This window comes from Dicentrarchus labrax, unplaced genomic scaffold (assembly GCF_905237075.1).
Source record: "Dicentrarchus labrax unplaced genomic scaffold, dlabrax2021, whole genome shotgun sequence".
NCBI classification, from domain to species: domain Eukaryota; kingdom Metazoa; phylum Chordata; class Actinopteri; family Moronidae; genus Dicentrarchus; species Dicentrarchus labrax.
This window is the reverse complement of record NW_026136724.1, coordinates 10,677,442-10,697,211: the sequence shown is the minus strand read 5'-3', so window position 1 is coordinate 10,697,211 and position 19,770 is coordinate 10,677,442. Positions and strand designations below refer to the sequence as shown.

The following is a 19,770-nucleotide window of genomic DNA, read 5'->3' as shown; positions in this document are numbered from 1 at the left end:
AACCGCCGGGCACAGAAACAACTCCCATTGGCCAAGGTGTCAGGAAAGCAGAGAGGGAAGGATAAAAAAAAGGAGAGAGAGTAAAGAGAAGAGAAAGAGAGAGTTGGATAAGAGACAGACAGCAAGGGAAGATGTGTGTATTTAGTTTTCATTACAGTGGGAGCTTGAAGAGGATGGGGGAGGAAAAAAAAATGTCCTTGTCAGAATGGGAGTCTCTGGAGGTGCTGGGAGGCGTGCGGGTGCCATCCACCGACACTCAGCTGACAAATATGGAACCCCTCAAAATAGAGCAGTTCATGCTTGAAAACAATGGCTTATGAATAAACAACAGGGCCCAAGAATCCTGCTAATAAACAAAATGATACCACTAGGGGCTTAGAGGGACAGGAGGGGAACGAGGCAAGCTGAGAAAAGCCTCTGTTATATGCTAACAACATGCAGCAACACATGGCGATCGCCGCCTTAGCCCCAATGGCTCAGCAGGAATGGACTTGATTCCATCGGTCAGATCTCTCCTACATTACAAACTGGGCCCTAATCTCTTTTCCAGATTGTTGTACACACTTTAAAGGCACTGATCAGAGGCAAAGCGAGGGTACAGTGTGGATGCTGAAGCGCCTAAGTGAATCTCAATGATGATGACTTCCATCCATAGCTTTCTGCGGTTTCAATTCCCAATCCATACCACATGCATCCAAGCCAAAGTGTTCCAACATGTTGACAAGGAAAAAAATGCTTTCTAAAGTAACAGAGGAAACATATTTTTTATATAAGAGGACATTTTAAAAAATGGAACAGTGAACACACTTTTAAGATCGGGTTGCGCAAAGGACAGTGTCAATAATTAATCTTGCAGGCAACTCAGCTTCAGTGTACTCATCATGTTTTAAGAACATAACTGGAGATGCTTTTAATATGTAATGGGACTGCAGAGATGCTTCCCACCTCCCCCCGAGTTTTCGCGCCGAAAAACAGAGAAATCAAAGTTTATGTCCTGAGGCAACCTCGAATCAAACACAGCCCGCCGCCTCCGCCGCCAAATCTGGGAACATTTAAAATGGATTATTTGGTGTTAGTGGGTTAATAGTTAATCAATACATGGCCCAATGAGGTCCCAATGGTCTAATCCACCTAATCACATACAGTATAAGACAGCTGGGGAGACAAATAGGAATTTCAAAAGACAGACTAAGGCGATAAGGTGTAAAAGAATCAATATATTTGGCATTTACAGCTTTTTAAGAGATATGCAACTTTAATTAAGAAACCCTAAGTCGTGACAACAGAATTCTTCAAAAATGGACTTCCAAAACCTCTCATCTAGTGAATGTCATATCAAATGAACATGTCACCTATAACCACATAATAAACTTTGACGTGGAAAACCTACCGTTGACTTTTGCTTTTTAGGAAATGGCATGTATCATAAAGTTGACTGGGAATCAGTGCTGACATGTTATCTGTGCAAGATTATCTAAAACTGCTTTTAGGGGTAAAATCAATAATCAAACCAGCTGTTTACTATTCAAGCAGAGCCAGTCGGAGCTCAGGGCGAAACGAAAGGGAATGTTTGGTTTAGACTAAGAGGAAAGTTTGCAGAGAAAGTTATGAGCCTGCATTCACTTATTAGGATTTTTTTGGGCATCTGCATGGAAGTGGAGTAGCTCTCTAAATATTGAGAGGTTAACTAAGGCATGTCATTTTCAGAACATAAAATTCTATGCAATTCTGCATTAACATTTATGCCCAAAAGCTATCTATTATTAAATATAATTTGAGAATGATGAGCTGGAAGTGACATTAATGGCAGTAGGAAGATTGATATACTTGGACTCAAACTTAGACACTGGCGGGCAGGCACATGTACACACCCGTGCACATGCATGCACGCAGCCGCCAACACACGCACACACTAAAACTGGACTTCACTCCTTACCTGTATAAGGCTACAGCTGTAATGTAAAGCTGAGACTTTATCTATGACAATTTAACATTCAAATTTAAAGCGAAGTATAAAAAATGGCATTCAAATAACTACTTTCAGATGTTTCAAGAAATGTGATTTATGAGAACAATTGTTTACATAATTCATAAGATGATTATCACATTACAGCGCATAAATTATACTACTTTCATGATAATTCAAAGCCTGCACACAGTTGTCTGAGGTTTATTTAATATGCATTATAATCATAAATCAAAGTAAGCAACGCTAATTTTGACACGCTGTAAGACTAATCACTGTCTGAATTCTATTATCAAATACAAATACATGTCCCCATCTTAACCAGAGCCACAGATGTTCACAAGTGAAATCAATAGGAGAAAATCAATTAGAATGTGTTTGCATGTATGGATTGACACCTTGAATCATCAGTCCTATTGATCCTCTCTACTGTGATCTTCATAAAACCCATTTGTTCCAGCTAAAGTTTGCACATGTAGCCAATACGTTGTTCTTTCTCCTCCGTCCCTGGTTTGCATAAACAATGGTAGAGGGGGTCATAAAGAATACATCATAAGACTTAGTGATACATATACTCAGGTCCTTCCAGAATGCATATTCTGCAGAAGAAAACAAAAATGACTGACTGAAAATAAAAGCTCTTAGGATTTGAGCAGAAAAGTGAAAAGATTTGCTGACGAAATGGCATATAAGTCTACAAACCGAAGCATGTAACTTTCAGACAAATTGAATGATGATCCAGTTCTAAACTGCTAACCTCCCCACCCTAAAACAAAAAGCCCTGATGAACATCCTTGTGACTGAACTGATTGCAGTTAATTATAAATTATGCAGTCATTGTGGGCCCACAAAAGAAGACATCCCCACTCTGCAGTCAGATGTAATTACCAAAGTCAGGCGCACTCTGCTGTGTGTGATCCAACCCTGACAGCCAACGCTGACTGATGACCTTCCCCGGTAAAGACTCCCTCAGTTGGGTCGATGAACACATGAGACACACCCACCTGCCACCCACACCCCCCGCTTCTAAACTTCCTCCCTCCAACTGGATCTTAAACATCTCTATACCCGCTCAGACCCCCACATGACCTGACGTTCAGGTACAGAGCTATTGACAATTTGAATCATCAAGCTGCCGTGGCTAGTCTTGCCTATCATTCACAATCATGGGTTTATCACTCCACGTTGCTATGTAGGGCAAAAGAAATATGACTCCCCCGTCAGCGGGTGGCAGAAAGGGTTGGGCTTTGGAGTAAGGAGGAAGGGGAGGAGAGGGCTAATTTGACACAGCTCGCTTGGCTTGCCATAATTGCTCCGTCACTGTCAGTCCTTGAGAGGCCTTCTCGTCGTACAATTTGGACACAATTACCAGCCGTTTACCGGTGGCCGTTATGCCCGTCGTCCCATCCCCATCCCCCCTTTAAAAACCCGCCTGTTCTCCCGTTTGGCCGGTGGCTAGGATGTGCCATGCCTCATCAAACGCGGATGCGGCCCATTAATGAACACTGTTAGCATTTCTCTTAAACTTCTCCTGCCTCTAATAAACATGCAGTGTTCCATGAAGGAGCATTGCCATCCTCGTGACATGATATTTATTGTCTGTGCTGGTGGGAGGGAGCGAGGATGGGAGGACAGAGGTGAGGGGAGGGGTGGTTAGAAGTGAAGAGAGATATATCAGCGATGAGTAGGGGGAAAAAGGGGAGGGGAGGTGAACAAAGACAGATGAAGAGGAAGAGAAACAGACTGGAACATCTCTTTCTGCCATCACACCGTCGGTGGCTACCGCCGCATATACATATGAACTCACCTCAGGGCTGTATCGTAATTTTTGACTTTCCACGGTAAACACATCACAAAGGGCTGCGATGTCAGCACTTTGTCAGAGCTGATGAAGTCCTTGTGTGCAATGTTTAAAGCTGATCCTTCCCAAAAAAAAAAAAAAAGAAAATGTATGAAAAGAGATTTGAATCAACATTTGATATTCAAGACTAATGCAAACATTTGCAGTTCACTGCAGCTGCTTCACAGTCAAAACTCTCCAGCTGCACCAGGGCAGGAAGGAAAGAAACACTGTTCATACAGTGAAACACCTGCAGGCAAGTGACATACATAATATTGTCTGAAAGTAACCCAGAAGTGTTACACAATGCATACTTAACAGGTAGAATATTACAGTTTTATTCTAAGTTCTAGTACATTAAAAAATGATTTAGATTTGATTACACAAAGAATGAATGAAAGAACAGAATTTCTAATTTTCAGGTTCTCTACTTGTGGATCACACTGCATATTTCCTCATACATGCCCTCACACAAAGACACACACAGGTTCATGCTCACACAACAAAGTCACACTCAGCAGGAGCGTGATATGATTCCTCTACACTTTGACACCTGTTTTTGTCGCCACTGCCAAACACAAGCAGAGAGAGAAAGGGGAAAAAAAGAGTGAGAGGCTGAAGGATAAACAGCAGGCGGGACACTTGTGTTGACCTAATGGCGTCTGTGTCCTCTAAAAAGCCTCTCATTTCCTCCTCTGGCCCTAGGGTGGCCCCGCGTGCAAGGGCCATCGTTACCGAACGAGAGGGGGGTTGGGGGGGGTCATCATCTATCATTGTGCGCCTGTCTCTGTTTCCTATTCTGAAGTAATTACACACCCAATAGACAGGGAGAGGATGGTCACTTTGGGTATATACCCTACATGGAAGCACACGGTTCCTCAGGAAAATACAAGAACAATACGTGAATGTAGACAAGGTTTTTTCGGTCCACAAGAGAAAAAAAAGCATTAAAATAAAGAAGCAATGATAAAGTATTCAGGCAGTCAATTGTGTTGTGTCTCTGGGGACAGAGGCCTCCACAATGACTCCCCTCTCTCCTCACCTCTCAGCCCTGTAGAAATTAATGAAGCCCAGTGCAACTGCAGTCAAAGGCACAAAATGGCCGCTCATTAATAGCCTGCTGTCACAGGGGGCCATTATGACGCAGCTACATATTAGAAACCATTATTCTGGGGGCCACTGATGATAAATAAATGAGTGAGAGAGAAAAAAAAATTGAGAATTTACTGGGAATTTCTGAGCATCTACTGCAGCACATTTGATGTTAAAAAATGTTTTATTGTCTTTGTAGTGTAGTTTCTAACTCTATTTGCATAACTTTAAAATCGGCTCAAAAACAGCACAATGCTTTTCTCCGCTGCTGGCTAATGCAAAGGACTGTATAAATGAACGAAAAAAACAAAGGGACGCTTACTCAGACAGACTCCCATACAGCAACACATACACATGTGCACGCACAAACTCACAGCACAAACAACCCTGGCAACAAAGTAAGACTTTTCATGTCTCTGTGGAGATGGGACCTGGCATCGTACTAAGTGTTTAGTTGCTCACTGAATAAACTCATTAATTTGCTTAATTATGAAACTCCCTATCAATTTCCCTTCGCTGGGAAATGCTCAGTGAAGCTGTGCAACAACATAACACATTTAGAGGCTATGTTCTCACTATCACATAATAAACAAACAGAAAATACACCAGGGCCTGATTAAAGGCCTTTACACTACAGAGGAGGAGAGAGAGGAGACGGTGTTTGTTTCTCTGCTCACAGATGAAATTGTTTCAGCTTGTTTTTGACAGCTACAGCTACAGACGTGCTGGCTATTATTGGGGGGTGGGCGGGGGGGAGAGAAAGGCTGGTTGTAATAATTAAAGCACACCACTAACCTGAATAAATTAATGCTTCCTCTGTGTGTTTGCGTGTGTGTGTGTGTGTGTGTGTGTGTGTGTGTGTGTGAACGCTAATGTGCAACTGCACGTTCAGACAAGCTTTGTTCATCCTGATTAATTTTTGTTTCTTGTACTGTTTGCACGTGTGTGCGTGCATGCATGTGTGTCTGTGCAAGCGTGTGAGTGTGTGTGCGTGTGAACATTTGAGTGTATGATAAAAGTGATGTGTGCTGTATTGTGATGGGGGAGCTGTTTGCTTCCTTCTCGTAGCTCACAATTCTTATCTCATGAATACAAATTAAAAGTTTTTAAGCCTTTTACTTCTTTTTTTTATTTCCCATTCTAATTACTAAGAAATAAGGGTTAAGGCGAGAGCATAGCGTTTTATTAGACATACAGCAACTAACACTCCAGTCTCAGTATGCTACTCAGTAGCAGCCTATATTCAACATCTTCTTTACACTGTAGCATTTCTGCATCAGTAAATACTACCAGGAACAAAAGATGGACACAGACTTTTTTAATACTTAACATGTGCTCATTATATGCAGTTAGAAGAACATTTCCAGTCCCTGTTTAGAAATTCTGTATTAAAAAACGTTTTGAGTGACATCTGATTACTTCAACGGATCATGTAGCTTAGTTTCATATGTAAATCCTAAATTGGACATGTATCAAAATAAGATGATTCCACAATGACATTCCCAGTATTAGTTTTCTGAAGACCTTTACCCACAAAAGTAACTTTGTAGATGATATATACATCTCAGCTTTTAAACACATGCCCAACAAGCATTTTCTATTCAAAAACTGGATCTGTAGCAGACTAAAATGACATCTCTCACATGTTCAACCAAACCTTTTGCCCTATAAAGCCATTTACTCTATAGTCCATTTAGAATAAGCTCATCCCTTTAACCCACACTGGTGGAGTAGCAGCGCATTTAGCCCTGAGTGATAGGTGAACTGGCAGTGATAAAAGGAAATATGGTAAAACACAATCACAAATATGCATGTACTGTACTGTATACATGCATGTACACACATACCAGTAACTACACTTGTAGTTAGTTGCATGTATGAGACACATTCACACACTCCAAAAAAATGAAAGGGTGGGAGGCCCTCGTCAGATAGGGTAAATCCCATTATTTGGCCCTCATTCCAGAGAGTGAATTGAGAGTCAAGTAGGATGCATGTGGTAACCACAATGAAATTACAGCTGCTGTGAGGCCAGGCGCTGCTAATGCACCCCCATTGTGTCCTTGAGTGCATCTAAATAAGCAGGGGTAAAAGGCAGCCTGTGCTAGGGCTGCCAGGGTTACAGTGCTGTGTGTGTGTGTGTGTGTGTGTGTGTGTGTGTGTGTGTGTGTGTGTGTGTGTGTGTGCAGACGTAAATGGAGGCCTGCCCATGATAGAGGGCTGTATTTAGGCTTGATGATGGGTAACCTGTGGGGACCACCTGATGCGGCTTTGTTGTATGTGGGTTTATGAGGTTGAGTGTAAGTGCAGGTGTTTATGTGTGCGCAGGTCCAGGACATTTTTTCCTGTCCCACTTCAAAAGGAAATGATTCACCATCACCGTCTACCTGTAACTCACAACCTGCAAATACTACAGCATGACAGTGATGCCAGACAAATGGAGCAAAAGCCCTTTGTGATATTTTTACCTGTAATAAACTCGAAGGTTTCTGATGTCCTGCACTAGTACAGAACTAGGCCGTAGATCACAGGCCTTTGCTCTGAGACAGAGACAAATTCCTCTGGATTACAAACAGCCATACTCTCCCACAGCACAGTAACCAGGACATCAGCCAGAGGGGGGGCGGGATGAAAAAAGTGAAGGAAAAGAAGAAAAAGGGAAAACACTAAAACTGTCAGTTGAAGATGCAAAACAGAGATCCGGATCTATCCATTATGAATGAGATATATTTGAAAGGTGGAGACTGAATATGAACAGCGAGGAGGAGGAGGAGGAGGACACTCACTTACCCCACCATACCGGCAACGCTTAACCCTCTCACAACCCCGAAACCCCCTCACTCCCTCCCTTCCCCTCAGCGCAAGCTCTGGTTCATCAACAAAAGCCTTTGTACAGTCAACAGTGCTGTTTTTATTCATGTTACATTCATCCTCAGAGCTGTCCATCAGGCGCGGCGGGGACGGCTGATCTAAAACAGAGCCTCGCGCTCATGACAGGAGGATAGAGCCGTAACTCTGGAATGCTAACCTCCACTGTTATTTGGCCCGCAGAGAGAGCGGGAGAAAGGGAAATAGAGGGAAAGAGAGAGAGCGATACACAGCCTAATGACAACTACAAACACAGACGTACCTTTGTTCCAGCTCTATAAAACAGCAGACTTCAGTGGGATTGCTTTAGCTTCCATGGGCCCAATCAAACTTGTGTTATTTAGACTTCAAACATGGCCTCCAAAGAGAGACAGGGAGCGTGCTAGGTGTGTGTCTCTTGCTAATAGCTGCTAGCATGATTCGGTTAAGCTGCTTATTTCCGACATAAATAATGCATCCAGGCAGATGCGCTTGACTTTAGTTGAATATGAATCGCTTGCATGATTGACACCGAGGTTTGTTGAGCGCCGAGTTGATTCTACAGTCTCACCTTTGGAAATAGGCCTGTCTCATTTAATATCCCCTATGTTAACATAATTATGACAACCAGCACTGATTCATGCATGTGTCTGTGTAATATCCATGACAAAATTAGGCTACTATTTTTTTTTTTTTGAGGGGGGTGGGGGAGCAGGCAGGATAGATTTTAGTAGAGTATCAAAGCCAACTAGATTGTCTGCATGTTTAACAGCTAAGCCAAATCAAATCAGAAATAAGAGGACTATCTTCAGTTTAATTCTGGATACTTTCACAAGACACCCTACTTACCAACCCACAAACCCTGCCCCCTCTTAGCCCCCTTTTTTTTTTTTTTTTTTTTTACAGTCATTGATTCCAATCAATCAACGCTAATTAAGCAGGCACCTATACACATATATGTCATATGCTAATAGGGTAATGATATGGGCATTTAGTTGGTGCTTTAATCTTATGCTACTTGCAGCTAACACATAATGACACTCTCTACCCAGCCATGGGAATATTTATAAGAGACCACTGAGAGCATGTAGACACACACACACACACACACACACACACACACACACACACACACACACACACACACACACACACACACACACACACACACACACAGAGAGAGAGAGAGAGACTTGTACTTCACACTGGCTCACTGTATTAAAGCTTATTTACAAGCTAACAGCTATAACCATTACAGATACGGTGGCGGAGAAACCACATTAGGTTCAATGGGCCAACAGCGTGTAATCCAAAACAATAAAATGTAAATTTGAGTCAGTCTCACACACTAAAAAAAAAAGCACACATGGCTGATCTGCAAACAGATGAACATCTCTGTGATACAAGATGTTTTTCACCCCATTCTGTCTCTTTTAAGACCTTGGCGCATCAAGGAAGGAATGTTTCTCATTTCATTTTTAATCCCCCCTCAGTGTTAAGGTGCTGTGGATAAATATATTGCAGACTCGTTCCCTTGCCTAACCCACAGCCCTCCCCATCTGAGCAGAAATTAGCACAGCGAAAAGGGCTCACAGGCGAGTACAAGCTAAAAGCCAGCATTGAAGAGAGAGTGCATAAATAAATATCCATAACTGGCAAACAGTGTTCATGTTTTTGAATTTTATAGTTAGGTTACTTTCATATACATTTTACCACCTTGTTTTTTCCTATTCATCTTGCAGTAAAAACACAATGATAATATAGTTTTTTACTCAATAACTGACCATACCACTGCAGTGGCAAAACAAAAGCACACAGGTGGGCTATACGTCCACGCTTTAATGTTACTGCAATCGTTGCTTTTATTGCATTTCATTTTCATTCCACGGTGCAGAGAGTCAAAAGTCATGAGTGGGATTCAAACTCATGACGTCACAAATGCACTGTATGCTCATTCCCCTGCTGAGCCAGCAGGATGCCTCAGGCCGGTGTACTTTTTCCATGACAGTACTGGGGAGAGGTTGAGGAGGGACGGGAGCCCAAATCTGTTCCAGCAGGAAGCACTTCACTGACTATGCTGAGTTGTTATGACTGACTGGGGCCGTGTATGGAGGACAATTTGACATACAAGAGTTCAGATTTACTTCAATTAAAATGAATTGTTCAATTCAGATATTCACTGTCATGCCACTGACATACGATGTTCTAAATTATCTAGAAAGCCCTATTTTCCTATCATAACTAAGGCTCTTCAGACCTGGCAAGCCTCATCCTCTCTTTGAAGGAATCTTAACCAGACAGATTCTAGATGCAGGGGCATGTTTTTTTAATGAAAACTGAATGTGTCCTTTATATGATTGTCCTGTGTGGTTTATGTTTATGTATTACTTGCTTGCACAAACTATGTTACTGCCGAAAGTTTAAACTTACCTTGAAATTAGATGTTAAGGAGTCTGGATGACATTCTTTGTGAGTTTTTTCTGCTTGTTCTGAAAGATAGTCAAGGTAAAGCAAATGTAAGCAAATGTAATCATTGGATAAGCAATATCATAATTAAAACAGACATGCAGAAAAGTTTTCCGACTTCACAAACACTTAAAACTAATCACAAGCCCTGTCCTTGCAAGCCCTTACATGGGTCTTTGTTGCTGATAATAACCTGCCTCCGCACAGCTCATCTCCTGCACCACTCTGTTGTGTGATATGCAGAAAGAAACTAAGGTAAACTCAGTGGTGTTTGTAAGGGAGTTCTCTCTCACACTCCCAAGTGATCATTATTTGATCTTGTTTAGTTCATTATTCATCTTGAGGGAGCCGGTTGTGACTTGTGGATAAATGCCATATGAAAGGCATTGTGCGCCGAGGATGCATCCTCACTTTTATCCTGGCTCCCAAAACAGATCAATTAGTAAAACTAAACAGTAAATTATTAATCACATTGCTTTGTGTCCCCGTTCCATCACCGGAAGAAAACAGTTCATTAGAGAGGGAGAGGGAAGCAGGGAGGCAACGTGATTGAGAGGGGCTTTAAACCGAGCTGATGCTGTGTGAACATTTGAAGAAAAAAGAGGGAAGAATTATCAAGCATGTCCATCATTTCAGGTAACTTCCAAACCACCACCACCCCCCCGCCGTCCCCCAGCCCCTCCTAAAATGACGTGCACTCATAAAATGGGGTCAAGCAGTGGAGGAGTTCAATGTCACAGCCATCATATACGTTGCCCGTTGGGGTGCGTGTGATTAAAATAACACACAGGGATGTTTCATGTCATGGTGAGCAATCAGACCATATTTGCAAAAAATATTCAGATCAGATGAATTTTAATGAGGTGTACACTCGAGGGGGATACCGCTGCCAGAGCACTGGGGATAGAAGGTGGAAGCAAGCCCGTCCCCTTATTTGCCAGAAGACAGCAAGGTACATAAACTTTTTTTTCTTCCTCTCTCCCTCTACCCTTAGATGAAAAAAAAGAGAGACAGATCCAAATTCAGGGGTCCACTCGGTGTTCAGATTGCTCTGCTGTTCTGAGTTGGGCAATTTGAATAAATTATTCCAAATAAGAAAAAAAAAAAAAAAATCGCTCAGTGGGGTTCATTTTGTGAGAAATTATATTTTCGCAGGAAAGGTTAATTTTGAAGGGAGCTTGAATGACTGAGAACTGGGGGGCTGCAGAGGGAGTGAAGGTAGGAGAGAGAGAGAGTGAGAGGAAGGGGGAGAGAGAGGAACAGCATAGAGAGAAAAAGAAATGGGGGGGTGGGTGGGGTGGGGGGCAGGAGCGCAGTGCTGCACGAGGAGCATTGGGCGTCGAGGAGAAGGGGCGAGAGAGGGATGGAGGGAGGGAGCAAAGGAGGGAGGCAGTTATTAAAAGCGATTGCATTGCCTCCCGGATGTCTCAGGAGAGCAGAATCAGTGGAGATGTTAAACCTTGCTTGACACCCCAGTTGGATAATTGTGGGTGTGGGAGCTAATCAGCGGAAGATGTCTCCTCAATTTAAATCTTGTCAGTTAGTGAAGATTAGGCCCTCCTGTCCCGGCCACCATTAGCTTTGTTGCATGTCAATGCGCCGGTGAGGGTGTCCGCCTGGTCCGGCTGCAAGGGTAAAAAAGGCGAGCGTGATGGAAACCAGCAGATTTATTCCAGCTAAAACCAGTATGGCATTTTCAAGAAAACCCATATGAGAGGGGGGGAAAGGGAATTTATGCAGCCTTTTTGAAAATGCATTTGTTACTACTGACCTAACAGGGGGACCCTGTGGAATAAGAAATGTAGTGCGGGGATGTGCTCCAGATTTTTCTGCAAGAAAAACATCGGCGTGGTAGTTAAATATAATGTCGTACACAAACTAGAGGCCAGGGAAGCAAATTAGTGTGCGTTTGCTGGAAATACATAAAATTAAGGGGAATTATAATTTCAGTAATGCACAGACCAACCAAAGTCATTAAATGTATAACCACACTGTCCCTGTACACATGCTGTGTCCTCTGTTAAAATGTTACGTTAAGGGATACATTTAGGTTGGAGGAAATCACAGGATCCTGATGTTAAGGCTATTAAATGACTAATAACCTGTGACAGTGTAATCTCATTAACAAAAACGTGGGGGTATAATTTTAACCCCGGTTAAAAGGAATGATGGGTGGAGGTGGCTAATTCAAAAATGCACTGTAGTGAATTTTACAGCTCGAGTCTGGCTGGCTGCGGGCCACGGCTTTGCATTCCTCCCCATGGTAAATATTTGTAACAGATTTTTCCTGCAGGACAATGGCTCCTTTCACTGAGCAGGTCCCGTAACCTCGGAGCGAATGCGAGGTCAGGGCAAATAAACAAGGCGGCCGTGCCAAGCTGAGCGGCTCCACTGATTCCTGGGCCGGGCCTGCTGCATACCAGGCCCCTCTGCTCTCTCCTCCACCGCCACCGAAGTCTGAGTGCTGACAGATGTTTCGAGTCCCGGCTAAAAAGGAAAGGGGATGCCGAGAGAAAGAAAACGAAGCTTTGCTTTGCTCTCTCTGGCTCACTTTTTCTCCACATCTCCACATATTTTTCTTCCCATCTTACCTCAATCTGAGTGTGTCCGAGTTTCCAACACTGCCCCCGACAACTTCAGACACCTACAAGCCAAGTCATGAAAAAGAAATAAGAAAATGATTATGCACTGCCTCTGTATAGCACCAGTATGATCCATTGTGAGCATGTGTGTAACTTATGAACCAGGTTATAATTAACAGCTGCACAGCCCTGCAGTCTGGGGTCAAGAACCCCTGAGTGTGTGCCGTGTGTGTGTGTGTGTGGGGGTTAAAATGTGCCTGAGCAAGAGAGAGAAAAGAGAAAATGACACTACACTCTACAATTAGTGGGCTTGTCACATGTATTTGAGAGTCTGTAAATGCACACACACCAGGGTTTTCCTATACAAGTCAAAAATCCTGATGTTTCAATAGCACTGGCCCCCAGATTCCCCCCCCAATCCCAAACCAATTCAGTTCCTGTCGAAGCGGTTAATATCAGCAGCCTCAAAGAGCGAGCTGCCGGCGGCTACCGCAAGGTGTAACGAGTTCAAGGCCCCCGCTCAGGCCCGAGGCAGCAGACGGTAAACAGTTGTTACCGGCTGTTTTTTTGCAGAGCCTAGACAAAGCCTCTCTGTGTGAGAAACAACAGCTACAGCTGGGCCGAGCAGAGTGAGACATCGATCCATAAGCTCGTGCCTTTACACCCCTCCGAGCACTCGTCTGGCAGGCAGCAGGAGCAGCAGCGCATGCCAGAGCTGGGCACTGCACTGCAAAAAATATCCCTCTAAACCAGTCGTTTAATCTGGTGCTCAGCCTTAAAACCTTATATTTTCAAAGAAAGAAAAAAAAAGAAAAGGCATGAAAAAAAAATGTCTGCCAGTTGGTGATGTATGGTTTTTAATTTGAATGCAGGTGAAACTATATTGGAAACAGCTAGAATAATTAGCTTAATGGCAGCGTTAGCTTTAAATGTGATTTAAAGAAAGAAAAACAACATTTTATTTTTGTTGCTTGACATTTGAATTTTTAATTTCTCATCTAGCGCTCTCTAATGACAATAATAAGTGCTACAGTAAGAGAAAATTAATCTTTTTATTACCGGTAAAAGAAAAATATACCACTAGTTGACAAACACATATATCTTTAAAAAATCAATTTATACATGGAGTATTCTCTTGAAATCACATTGGCCATGAAGGGCCCAGTTAAAAGTATCAAAGAGGGGAGACAAGAGACTGGCGTTTAATCTAATCTACGTTCTAATAGTTGGGGAGACATTAATTATTGATAAGGCCGGCAATTGATTGGTTAATAAGATAATGTAATTGAGAAATGAAAATCATCAGAGTTGAGTGTGTGTGTCGGCTCCAATCTGAGCCGCGTGGGGTGGGGGGGTTGCGTTGAGTGGGGGGGGGTCTTAGGGGATTGCCCCTACATAGGCTTCCATCATTACTGCCACACTATAAAAGCAGAGTGGTGATTAAAAGGACTTGATTGATTTGACTCTCATTGGGATAAGCTGTCCTCGTTCCGTCACTGGGCTCTGCCTGCAAAAAAAATAGAAAAAATGTGTGTGTGTATGTGTGTGTATATTTAAATGTACTCAGTGTGTTGATGCATAAAATCAAATCAAATAATTAAGTAAATGTGTATGTACATTTAGGCACATTTATATCTTGCAAACGTGTGCTTCTGTTTGTAAATTAGCAAACAAATATCAACAAATAAGTAAATACCTGTATAACTATATTTAATTTAAATTCAATACATATATGCTTGTGTGTATAGGCATGTGTATTTAATATACAAACATATTTGAGTGTGTGTAGGAACTTGCAGGCCAGCTGGAGGAGGGAGCAAAAATGTGTGCACGTGTGTGTGACTGTGTATCCATGTCGTCAAGAGGTGGCCCCACTCCCCCAGTTTTCACTCGCCTTTTGTCTGCACTCTGTACTGTACTCTGCTGCTCAAACACACACACACACACACACACACACACACACACACACACACACACACACACACTCTCTCTCTCTCTCTCTCTCTCACTCTCTCAGCTCCAACCCACCCAGAGAGACGGAGACAGACCCTGCCGCCTGACACAAAAGCTATTGATTTTACTATCTGCTGCAATGAATGATCTTCCTTAGCCAATTTCTGAATTTAGAAATGAGTTCAATACTAATAATGATAGTGGAAGGATTCTTTAAACTGTTGGAGTTGAGAAGGGGGAAAAGAAGGAGAGAGAGAGAGAGTGAGAGAAGAGGAGGAAGGAAGTGAAGATTTGTGTGTGTTTGGCTTTGGAAAAAGAGAGGATATGATTTCTCGCCATGGGTGAGATTAAATAAAGATGACACCAATGGTTTTAACAGTCTAAATTACTACGTTCTGCCCTCAAATACAATTACTCGTATTTGGCTTTCCTCACTGGGCTGAGAATGGAATAAGTCAGTGGTGGAATTTGTCTCTCTTTTTTTTTATATATACTTTTAACAACTCCCAACTTTTATATGAACAGTTTTCATCCACCTATTTTCACGCACCGCTCTTCTGCTTTTTATGATGCAATTTTCAATGTACGGCATTCTCGCGAGCTTGCTCCTTAATCCATTCATATATTTCATGCGCCATAAAGACACAACTAGTTCAGTTTCTATTTTGCATCGCACAAATCTTGTCATAAAATAAAAAAACAGGCACATAAATATTTAACACGGCCTCTGTTTAGATGGGGAAAACTATTTATGTCAAATTAAACAACAGACGTAACGAGCTGCTCAACAGAGGAGCTCAGCAGACTGGGACTTTTCTTCTAATATTTCATTTCTTGGTGCACATTATTTTCCCTGGTTATTCAGAAAACTGCCATAAAACATGTGGCAACAGCCATGTTAAACCTTGCATGGCGTGATCATGCTGTAAAAAGTGTGTGTGTGTGTGTGTGTGTGTGTGTGTGTGTGTGTGTGTGTTATAGAAATACAGAAGATGTGTGTTTGTATGTACAGTTCTGTGCATGTGAATTTACATGTGTATTCGCATGTGTCTCTTCTCTCTCCCACTCTTGTATTTGGGCAGGCAGGCAGGCAGGCAGGCATCGGTTTGGTGGGGGGATGTGTGTTAATCAGACGCCCCCGTGCCCCGTCGAGGTGTTAATTCAACCCCCCTGTTACAGAGAGGTGTAGATTAATAGATAAGGGAGGTCTGAGCGAGGGTCAGCGCGATACGGCCCTGGCTGTGTTCGCCCACTTGTCAGACACCTGCCTGGATTAAGCCGCTGGCTTCTCTCTCCGTTGTGCTCAGGTGAGAGGTCAACCATTTACCCAGTTCATTGGTCTTTCGTTCAGTCTTCAAGGTGGGGTGGATCTGCATAAAGGCTCTGGCATCTGTACGCTTCGCGTGGTTCGTGCGCACGGGGGGTCCTGCACCGTGAGGTGGAGAAGCGGACAGGCGATGCAGGATCTGCCGCAGAGGATTACTGTAAATATACTTTGAGACACGGGAGGAGATGAGGAGAGGTTACAATGCTGGAAATGCATGGATTTTTTTATTTTTTATTTATTTAATTTATATCTTGTTTAAATCTGATTCCAGCCGCACAGCAAGCGTCAACCTTAACACGCGAGAGGGTTTCCTTCTTTTCAGGAATTTTCATGGAGTAAAGACAGGAAGATCCTCGGCAAACAGAAAAAAATAAAAAAGGGGGGGGAAAAGGGATAAAGCGGGTTGGGGGAAGGAGAAAAACGCATGAAACATGAAACTCTGCAAATTTGACTTATAACAAGCAAAATTACACCCTGCTGTCATTTAAATTATGGCTGCCCTCTATAAAGGTGTCTTTTAGATGCATTAATTGAATTCGGCACTATTTCCCAATAATAATCTGTAAAGTTCAGCCGTCCATCCTTCATGAGATCCCTGCCGCGTACCAGAGGAGTATCTATTTCAGTGGCTTAATTTATTTTCATGATTCGCCGATAATGACGGCCATGCAGGCTGTACATCAGAATTAACCTTCATTTCACTGAGGTATATTACGATGACAGTCCCCGACACATTTCACCTACACAAAGGGCATTCTCTCCCTCTCTCTCTCTTACTCTCACTTTCTCCCCCTGCCTCCTCTGTCTCTGCCCCTGCTGTATAATCATCCTCGGCAGACCAAGATTGTTTGATAGCCGATTAATTTTCATAGGAAATCAAGTGGCCACCTCTTTCTCTCTATCGCTCTCTTTATTTCTCCCTCTTACAGCCCCCCCCACCACCACCACCACCACAACCCTCCCCTTCCAAACACATACACACGCTTCTCTCCAACAATGGCGAACAGCGCCTGTGCTTGGTGACTTTTCCTGTCAATTAGGTGTTTTATTTAATCTCATCTAACTTTTTTCTCTAATAAATTGCATCTCCCACCCCCAACCGTTTCTGATATCTCCGGCGTGGTTAATTTATTTTGGACGATGCCGATGTAACAAAAGTGCTGTAAATTAATCAGGGGACATCAAGCGAAAGGGGGTCCTTCGCTCGCTCTCCGTCTCTAATTTCTATGCAAACCATTAAGTGTCAGATATAGATTCCACCATTTGCTATGGTCTCAGTCAAAAGATTTCATTAGGGACCTGACGTCACATTTTGAAGGCAGCGCCGGATCATTTCTGTCCTATTTTCTCCCTCATGAGCTCTTTGTTCTTCGCCCCTCTGTAGGATCCTGCCACTAAAAAGGCCCCTATGCAAATGACAATAATAGATTTCACTAAGCGCCGCCGCAACGGCATGATAGCCTATTTAGAGAGAAACCAAAGAAACATTCAATTTGTGGCATTAACCACGGCACATGCAAAGGTTGCCAAAAAAGTGATTAAGAAATTACAGAATTGGTCCTCTCTGCTTGAAGTTCTCTTTCTCTCTTTTCTTTTCTCCCTCTCTCATTGACATGACATCTGTAATGAGGAGGGCTGGTAATTAGAATATTCTGGAGAGGTGAGCCCTGCTGGAGCTGGCAGCCAGAAGACTGATCTCTCTCCCTCTCTTTCTCTCTCTCTCTCTGTCTTTTCTGTATTATTTCTTTCCTCTGTCATAAGGGCCTGGACGCAGAACAGACAGAAAAACAGCTGTCTGATGACCAGACTCTCTATGGATGTCTCTCACTCTTCTTTGTGTGAGTGTGTGTGTGTGTGTGTGTGTGTGTGTGTGTGTGTGTGTGTGTGTGTGTGTGTGTGTGTGTGTGTGTGTGTGTGTGTGTGTGTGCATGTCTCACAGACGAGCTGTTCGGAGCCCCTCTGCCAGCAAATAAATATAATCAATCTCCCATTTACATACAAATAGGCTTCTCTCCTTCATCCTAATAATCTGCCCAGCATCCTCAGAGAGGGAAAATAATATTCACTCCACATGGCAATTTCGTATTTATCATTAGATGGCTTTATTGATTGTTTTATTTTTTTCCCTCGGATAAATTTTTTTTCCACTTCATTTTATTAGAGGATATTGAAGGCATGTAGGGCTGACATGGCACATACGCTTCATTATTTCCTGCCCAGGGATGATTATGGTTATTGACACTGTCACGTCTTCCCCCTCGCCATCAGTTATCAGTGCTTACCGCTCCGAGATCCGGGAAGCCGCGTTGCGGCGGGGGGGGTGGCTGGATGTGGGGTGGGGGCCACAGGCGTCCAGAACATTATCATGGGCGTTTAATGGGTGTAAACTGCAGGGGCGCAGCACGTGTGCGGCTGCGTGTCTCTAATGTGGCTCATTCCACTTTGTGTCATGTCGATGATAGGGGGTGACCGGCGGGGCCCTGACTGAGTGTCAATCCCACTTTGGACAAACAACCCTCCTGTCAGTGTGATCACCAGCGCCAGGGGCATCCAACACATCCATCATATATACAGAGAGAAGAAAGGAGAGGAGAAACAGACGTGGAGCCAGTGAAACTTATTAAATACTAATTACTTATTACTATCTAATTAAAACTCTAGATAGAAACAGAAAGGAGAATGCTGACAGGATTATGATCTTATCAATCTACTGTAGGTCTCTGTTATAAAAAAAGATCTTAAAAAGGGGCACTTTGGTTTGTGATTTTTCCTCTTTAACACATATTTTCCCTGACTGTCCTTCAGACATTGTTACAGCTTCTCACTTTACTTAAACATTTGATTGGCAGTCAAAGAATCCTTTAGGCGTCTAAATGCATATACAAGACAGGTGGGCCTCACTTTCTTTGCAATCAATAATAAATTGAATTGCCATCTGTGGCAAAGTGCCAAACATCACTGCATCATACACTGTATAATAAAGCAACTGCTGTTAACCTGCTGTGTAATGACCAAATTAGCTGCCACGGCTATTCTTGGGGACCGCCATCAATAACAACATCTGTTAGCCAAGTTGATCCTCGGAACACAACTTGTCACGTAATTAACTTGTCACTCGTTAGCGTGATTACTTTCACAAACAGGCCTCCTACACTTGGCTGGATCGTGTAATCTCCTTATTTTCCCAAGCATTACAAGAAACGGTGGCGGTATTGCTCGAGTTACAGTTTCCTCAATCCCCACTCTGCCATGTTAATTAGGTCCTAATGACCATTATTGACTCATTAACAGACATTTGGGGATCGTTTTGCGATGCACTGACCTCAAACAACTCGGATGCCATTCTATCAATGATGTTCGAGCATCTGACCTATTCAAATTAGCTTCTGCTAACTTCTTAGCATCTGAATAATTACCCCGCACGCCTTTAGATTGAAACCACACATCGAGCGTGACATCGACCCAAATGTTTCTTCCAAATATTGTTCAGTTGAGGTATTGTTTTTAGTGAGCTCAGAGGCCTTGGCTGAACAAAGATCCTGTGTTTTGCATCAGAGCACGAGTAAACAATTACATTTTTTGGGGGGATATACAAAACAACCCTCAAGTCCTTTGCTCCTTTCTAAGAATGGGCTCAGCTTCAAAACTGATTGTGTAATCATGAGTTCCCTTGGAGATGAAAAGCGGTTTGATCAGT

The 19,770-nt window shown here is 42.9% G+C and overlaps 1 long non-coding RNA gene across 1 annotated transcript in view; it reads right to left on the bottom strand.

Annotated features, from left to right (window-relative positions):
• Window positions 1–12,844, bottom strand: part of LOC127358782 (uncharacterized) — a 102,264-nt gene extending 89,420 nt beyond the window's left edge. The window contains exons 1-2 of the long non-coding RNA XR_007882542.1: window positions 12,803–12,844; window positions 10,176–10,234 (exon numbers count right to left, since the gene is read on the bottom strand). This is a non-coding gene — a long non-coding RNA (uncharacterized LOC127358782). The remainder of the gene's footprint in view (window positions 1–10,175; window positions 10,235–12,802) is intronic.
• Window positions 12,845–19,770: the final 6,926 nt, after the last annotated feature.